The sequence below is a fragment of the Salvelinus sp. IW2-2015 genome, linkage group LG3 (assembly GCF_002910315.2).
Source record: "Salvelinus sp. IW2-2015 linkage group LG3, ASM291031v2, whole genome shotgun sequence".
NCBI classification, from domain to species: Eukaryota; Metazoa; Chordata; class Actinopteri; order Salmoniformes; family Salmonidae; genus Salvelinus; species Salvelinus sp. IW2-2015.
In genome coordinates this window covers 34,579,985-34,587,504 of record NC_036840.1, presented here as the reverse complement: position 1 = coordinate 34,587,504, position 7,520 = coordinate 34,579,985, and the positions used below count along the sequence as shown (strand labels likewise).

General features: G+C 45.1%; 1 pseudogene; it reads right to left on the bottom strand.

The window, feature by feature from the left end:
• Positions 1 to 7,520, bottom strand: part of LOC111980852 (ankyrin-2-like) — a 371,288-nt pseudogene that overhangs the window by 129,648 nt on the left and 234,120 nt on the right.

Sequence of the window (7,520 nt, the reverse complement as noted above, 5' to 3'; positions counted from 1 at the left end):
CCTAGAAACGCATTGATAATACATTCATTAAATGGCAAAAAGAAGTCAAATAATACATCATAAGGAATGAGGTTTTAGAAGTGTCTGTCCTATATCTAGGAGACTTAAGAAAGCTCTGGAAATATTTTTGGTTTCTTTGGACACATATTTAATCCCCTTTTATTACCTCCATACTTCCATTTATGGGTTACGTTCAGAGAAGTCCCATGACACCCATGAGAGAGTCCCATGGGAGTGTAGAGGCAAAACGGAGAAACACGATCGTGTTCGTGAGAGTCTCCCCTTTCGTAGTGTGAAGTCATAATAGTTTTTGTAGGCCAACAGACGGTTCGTGAGGAGAAATTGTTGTTGATGTCTACGGTCTGACAAACATCACTGTAGCTCGGCCGCCCTTCCACCGCGCAGATGTGGAACCCGACATTAGGCTGGATGTGGTGGATTGAGACTGACGGTTATTTGATTTTGTGGATTCCTTTATTATGTACACACACATACACACACAGGATCACACACAACGAACACACACACACAGCACGAACACAGCCACACACCACAGCGAACAACACATACACACACACGACACACACATACACACCACACGAACACACACATGCCACACACACGAACACACACAGTACCACACACGAACACACACATATTACACGAAACACACACATAACACATGAACCCACATACAACACAACATACACACACATACACACACACTGAACACACACGAACACACATGCATACACACACATACACACACAACCGAACACACACAGTTAAGGTTGCTTGCCAGTCTCCCAGTCCTAGGCCACCACAGCGGTGTGACATGGTTGCTGTGTACAACAAATCCCGCAGTAAACCCTGTTTTTGTCTGTTTGTTATTACAGGCTGTAATGAGTCCAGGGAATAGAACATGTGTTGTTCATTGGAGTGTGGTGTTTAAAAACCAGCAAAGGACAAGGACAAGGTTGCCCTGTGTGTGTTGTGTGTGTGTGTGTGTGTGTGTGTGTGTGTGTGTGTGTGTGTGTGTGTGTGTGTGTGTGTGTGTGGTGTGTGTGTGTTGTGTGTGTGTGGTGTGTGTGTGTGTGTGTGTGTGTGTCGTGTTGTGTGTGGTGTGTGTCGTGTGTGTGAATGATAGAGTCTGCCAGAGCAATCGTGATTGTGGTGTTGGCAGGGTTCTCTGAGGGTATGTGAGCCCATCTGTTGTTGCCCGTGGGCGACCAATTCAATCAAGCTTGGTTTGTGGTGGTTGTGGCTTCTGGACAGTGCAGTGACCACCTTACACAGCACATACACACACAAACACACACATGGACGGCTGAGCTGTTTTCTATGTTGGTAGAAGGGGGCCAGGTTAAGTACCCAGGTCACGTACCCATCTAGGTACGTCTGTTCAAACCCATAAGCAAACTTCTTCCGTCATGCGACGAATAGGACACCTCAACATTCCTATGATCCTATGGTCTGGCTCTGGAGAAGGCATGTTTTGAGCATTGTTTGTCGGTGAGCAATTAGCAAGTCTGGTGAACCAAATTCTTAATTCACTAGAGTTCACACCCTCAGAGAGTAGGTAGAGAGATATGAGAGAGGAATACGGTAGAAGAGAGATGTGAGAGGGCCATAGGATGCGTTCTAACGACGATAGTGCAGAGGGTTGGGAGGCTGGCTATGTTACTGCTGAACGATGAAATAGCGTCCTGTCACGCGGGGCTGTTCTGCTCTATGGTAGTTTAGCACTAGAGAGGTGACGATTTGGATAGACTGATTGCGCTCATTGTTATTATTATGCAGCGCATCGGGTGCTAGTGTGTCGCAAGTATGCCAGTGTGATGAGAGGGTCGGTTCGGGATGGCTAGACAGAGGCAGGGCCGCTTGTCTCCTCTAGTCGACGTCCGTGCGGGTGAGGTGGGCTAGCCAGGATGTTTACGAAAGTGGTTGCGTGGTGTGATGGCGTGGCTACCGTTTGGTAAGTATTGCATTGTTCATCTATTCTAGGTTCAGATTGATCATTGTCCTGCTATGCACACTGACTACATCGCTAAGATGAAAGATACGAAGTATCTGCGTGTGTTAAGTTTGAATTCTATGATGCTAGCCGGGCCGGGTTCGCTGTGTTGAGGATCGTGTTTGCGTCGATTAGCGAGTGTGCGAGTATGTATAGTTGTCTGGAGCGCTTGAGCATGGATATAGTTCGCTGCAAGGTGTAAAGGGAGTTGTTGACGGCATTCAGTCACAGGGCAGAAGGTCGTAATACCTGTATAATGCACCCATCGGCACGTTACTTTCGCGGCAGTAATGGATAGGTACCGCTGCGATAGGACTGAGGGAGGCGCGCTGTACCTGAGCTTATACACGACGTGGAGAAGTTTGGGTCGTGTTTAGAGTGGGTTGCTTGTTTAGGATTGTAGTGCAGTCTTGGGTTTTGGGGTATCGGCTGTGTGGTGCACATGATGTTGGATGTGATGTGGAGGAGAAGAGCAGAAAACATGCCCCTGGCAACTAGGTCGTTGCTGTGTATGTGTCTGCAGTTGGATAATCGGGATCTTCTAGTTTGATTTGTCATTTCATTTCCGTTGTTCATCAAGGGTAATAGTTCCACTCAGAAGTTAGTGATGATGTTTCATGTTTGTTTTCTGTATCAGAATGGCTTATGAAGCTGGACACGCTGGATGGCAATACCTGTGATATTACCTTGAGTGGCATCATCTGATTGGAGGTTACAGTTACCACCATTTCTGCTCTCTTGTTCTTACTTTCTTGCTCTCTCGGTCTCTGTTCGTTTTCTGTCGTCTCGTGTTCTGTTTCTGTTAGCTTCGTCCTCAGTCTTTGAACTGAGCTTCTTCCTGCGTCGTTCTTATCTTTCTCGTTTCTCTCTGGTTTGCTGTTGCCCTTTCGGTCTCTGCTCTCTGGTTCTTGGCGCCTGTTCTCTCTTATCATTAAATTCGATAAGGGGGTTGTATTGGCTTGGAGTATACATACCTATGATTTGTTTAGCATGTTGCTAAAGCACAGTGGAAATAGTAATGATTATGAAAGCATAGAAGCGGGCACAGTTGAAGTATTACACGTCCCTGTGCTTCTCTCTCCCTCTCTCTCTCTCTCTCTCTTCTCTAACCAGTCCTAAATATCATGACGCCTTCGTAGGATGGATCGGTTGGCTGTCAAATCACGGAGGCAGCAAAGCACTAGAAACACTAGCTTTGTCAAAAACGCATTTTGCCCCTGGTTCAACGGACATCAGAATACTACAGTATTAAGGCTTGTTTACGGTATCTGGTACCATCTGTTTTACTTAGTGTTCTGTGAGGGGCTCTTATGCGACGCAAAACTACTTTCGTGTGTCGGAAGACTTGTGGTTCGGAACTAAGTCTGCATGTTTGTCACGCGTTAGTTTCTTCTGGAGTGTGTTAGAGTGGACTCTTTGAGTGAAGATGAGTAATGCCCTGTTTGAGGGCTGGTGCGTGACCAAAGATCAGACTGGGCACCGGGATGATTAAAGATGCTGAATAATGTGACTCGGCAGCTAAGAATCGACGGTATATCCAAAGTGATTTCGCTTTCCTGCCCCTTCACCACACTTCCTTTTCTGATATCTTGTAGGTGGTTTGTGAAGAGAGAAGAGAGAGAGCAAAATACATTATTCAGCCAAATCTGTATGTGATTCATTAACATAAATGTCAGTCATTTATTCACTTGTTTAACATGTTGAAGTGGTTCTCTTGGTGAGCTTGTGACGCTGCTCTGTTGGAGCATGCAGGTGCATCGGGTTGATATTCACAGGGAATTTGGTTGGTGTAACAAAAATGACTTGCCCTGTGGGCTGGCTGGACGATATCCACACGCTGTTCTGCTGGGAACCTTTCCTTCTGTCATAGATAAGAGATGTATTCCCTCAGCCTGGAGACATCAATCTGAGCTGGTCTCTACTAGATAACCTCAGGAGACCCCTCATCTGGGGTAAGGTATCAGTCCCTCCAGGTTGAGCAGTACACTAATATATTCACACATCTTGACAGAGCTCAACTTGCCATCCCTGCTGCTTCTGGGAGCTTCCTGATTAGCTACAGCCTCACGGTTTCTTCTGGTTTCATCCAGCTACTGTTAGTGTCAAGGTTGAATGTGGGATTGTAGCCGTCAGATCTGCATGTGGATTGTTGTGTCAGGTCCTGAAATGTGGATGTAGCGTCGAGGTTCTGACGGTGGATTGTAGCGTCAGGTCTTGAATTTGGATTGTAGGCGTCAGGTCTGAATGTGGATTGTGTGTCAGGTCTGAAAATGTGGATTGTTTGCGTCAGGTCTGAATGTGGATTGTTGTGTCAGGTCTGACAATGTGGATTGTTGCGTCAGGTTCTGAATGTGGATTGTAGTGTCAGGTTTGAATGTGGATTGTTGTGTCAGGTCTGAATGTGGATTGTAGTGTCAGGTCTGAATGTGGAATTGTTGGGTGTCAGGTCTGAATGTGGGATTGTTGTGGTCAGGTCCTGAATGTGGCTTGTTGCGTCAGGTCTGAATTGGATTGTTGTTGTCAGGTCTGAATGTGGATTGTTGCGTCAGGTCTGAAATGTGGATTGTAAGCGTCAGGTCGAAATGTGGATTGTAGTGTCAGGTTCTGAATGTGGATTGTTTGCGTCAGGTCTGAATGTGGATTGTTGTGTCAGGTCTGAATTGTGGATTGGTTGTGTCAGGTCTGAATGTGGATTGTTTTAATCCGGTCTGAAATGTGGTTGTTGTTGGTCAGGTCTGAATGTGGATTGTTTTGTGGTCAGTCTGACAATGTGATTGTTGTGTCAAGTCTGAATGTGGATTTGTTTTATCAGGTCTGAATGTGGACATAGTAGTGTCAGGTCTGAATGTGGATTGTTGTGTCAGGTTCTGATGGTGGATTTGTTTTATCAGGTCTGAATGTGGATTGTAGTGGTCAGTTCTGAATGTGGGATTGTTGTGTCAGGTCTGAATGTGGATTGTAAGTGTCAGGTCTGAATGTGGATTGCTGTGGTCAGGACTGTGATCGTTATAGAGATCGTTGTGTCAGGTTCTGAATGTGGGATTGTTGTGTCAGGTTGAATTGGATTGTAGTGTCAGGTCTGGAATGTGATTTGTTGTGTTCAGGTCTGAATGTGGATTTGTTGTGGTCAGGTTGAATATGGATTGTTGTGTCCAGGTCTGGATGGTGGCATTGCTGTGTCCAGTCTGAATGTGGATTGGTTGTGTCAGGTCTGAATGTGGATTGTAGTGTCAGGTCTGAATGTGGATTGTTGGTCAGGGTCCCTGAATGTGGATTGTTTTGTGTCAGGTCTGAATGTGGATTGTTGTGTCAGGTCTGAATGTGGATTGTTGTGTAGGTCTGTAATGTGGATTGTTGTGTCAGGTTCTGAATGTGGATTTGGCTGTTGTCAGGGTCTGATTTGTTCAGTGCAGTTCTCTGCAGCATGCCAGACCAGGTGTTGCTGCTTGCTGTAGGCTACGGGCAGAACAAAACCTAGCTTTCATATGACAGCCCCAGGAAGAATCTCTCTCCTTTATCGGTAGTGTGTCCAGTGGTATAGGACATATCATCTCTGCACTGCCAGTCTAAGTGAGTGACAGAATGGGACAGAAGTAGGGGACATATCCTCAGTCTGGGTTTGGGCTGAGTTCTGCTTGTGTGATGGAACGATCTCTACAACCTGGTCACGCTTCCACTGAGCGTCTCTGGGGAGATAGCTAGCCTCGCTAGCCACGACGCTAATTCAATAAGGGTTCCAGTTAGCAGCACAGGCTGGTTGTATGGATGCGGGAACTACATTTGAGACTACTTTTGCTCGCCTCACAGAGGCGAGAGGAAACTGTGATTTTGGCAGTACTGTTTTCTGGAGTGTGAGCCAGGTAGGTGCCGGGGGACGGAAGGTAAGAGAGAGGAAAATGCTGACTCTCACTTCCGCTTGCTCTACTGTCTTGGTCGATCTCCAAGCTTAGTCTGCTTCGTTAGGAAAGTGGGAGGACATGTCCCGGTTGTATTCCCTGTGTAACAATTATACACTATTCCACTGTGTTACAATTTTTTTTTTTTCAACTATTCCCCTGTGTTATATTATACACTATTCCACTGTGTTACATTCATACATCTATTCCCTGTGTTATATTATACACTATTCCTGTTTACATTATACCTATTCCCTGTGTAACATTGATACCTATTCCCACTGTGTTACATTTACACTATTCCCCTGTGTTACATTATAACACTATTACACTGTGTTACATTATACACTATTCCCCTGTGTTACATTATACACTATTCCACTGTGTTAGCATATACATCTATTCCCTGTGTTACATTATCACTATTCCACTGTGTAACATTATACACTATTCCATCTGGTTTCATTATACACTATTTCCACCTGTGTTTTATATTATACACTTTCCAACTGTGTTACATTATAGCACTATTCCCACTGTGTTAAACTTATAACACTATTCTCCCTGTGTTTACATTATACACTATTCCCATGTGTTACATTATACACTATTCCACGTGTAACATTATAGACCTATTCACTGGTGTAACATTATACACCTAATTCCCCTGTGGTTACATTATACACTATTCCCTGTGTTTACAATTATACACTATTCCACTGTGTCAAATTATACACTACTTTCCTACTGTGTTCATTATACAACTATTCCCCTGTGTTATATAATACAACTATTCCACTGTGTTTACATTATACACTATCCCCTGTGTTACATTATACACTATTCCTGTGTTACATTTATACACTATTCGCAATGTGTACATTATACAACTATTCCACTGTTGTAACATTATAGACTATTCCAGCTGTGTAACATTATAACACAGGGGAATACAACCGGGACATGTCCTCCACTTTTCCTAACTGAAGCAGACTAAGTTGGAGATGGACCAAGACAGTAGAGCAGAGCGGGAGTGAGTCAGCATTTTCCTCTCTCTACCTTCCGTCCCCCGGCACTACCTGGCTCACACTCCAGAAAACAGTACTGCAAAATCACAGTTTCCTCTCGCCTCTGTGAGGCGGAGGCAGAAAGTAGTCTCAAATGTAGTCCCGCTCCATGACAACCAGCCTGTGCTGCTAACTGGGAACCTTATTGAATTAGCGTCGTGGCTAGCGAGGCTAGCTATCTCCCAGAGACGCTCAGTGAGGGTGACAGGGTTAGAGATCGTTCCAGCACACAGCAGAACTCAGCCCAAACCCAGACTGAGGATATGTCCCCTACTCTGTCCCATTCTGTCACTCACTTAGACTGCAGTGCAGAGATGATATGTCTATACACTGGACACACTACCGATAAGGAGAGAGATTCTTCCTGGGGCTATATGAAAGCTAGTTTTGTTCTGCTCTAGCCTACAGCAGCAGCAACCTGTGTCTGGATGCTGCAGAGAACTGCACTGAATCAATCAGACCTGACACAGCAATCCACATTCAGACCTGACACAACAATCCACATTCAGACCTGACACAACAATCCACATTCAGACCTGACAC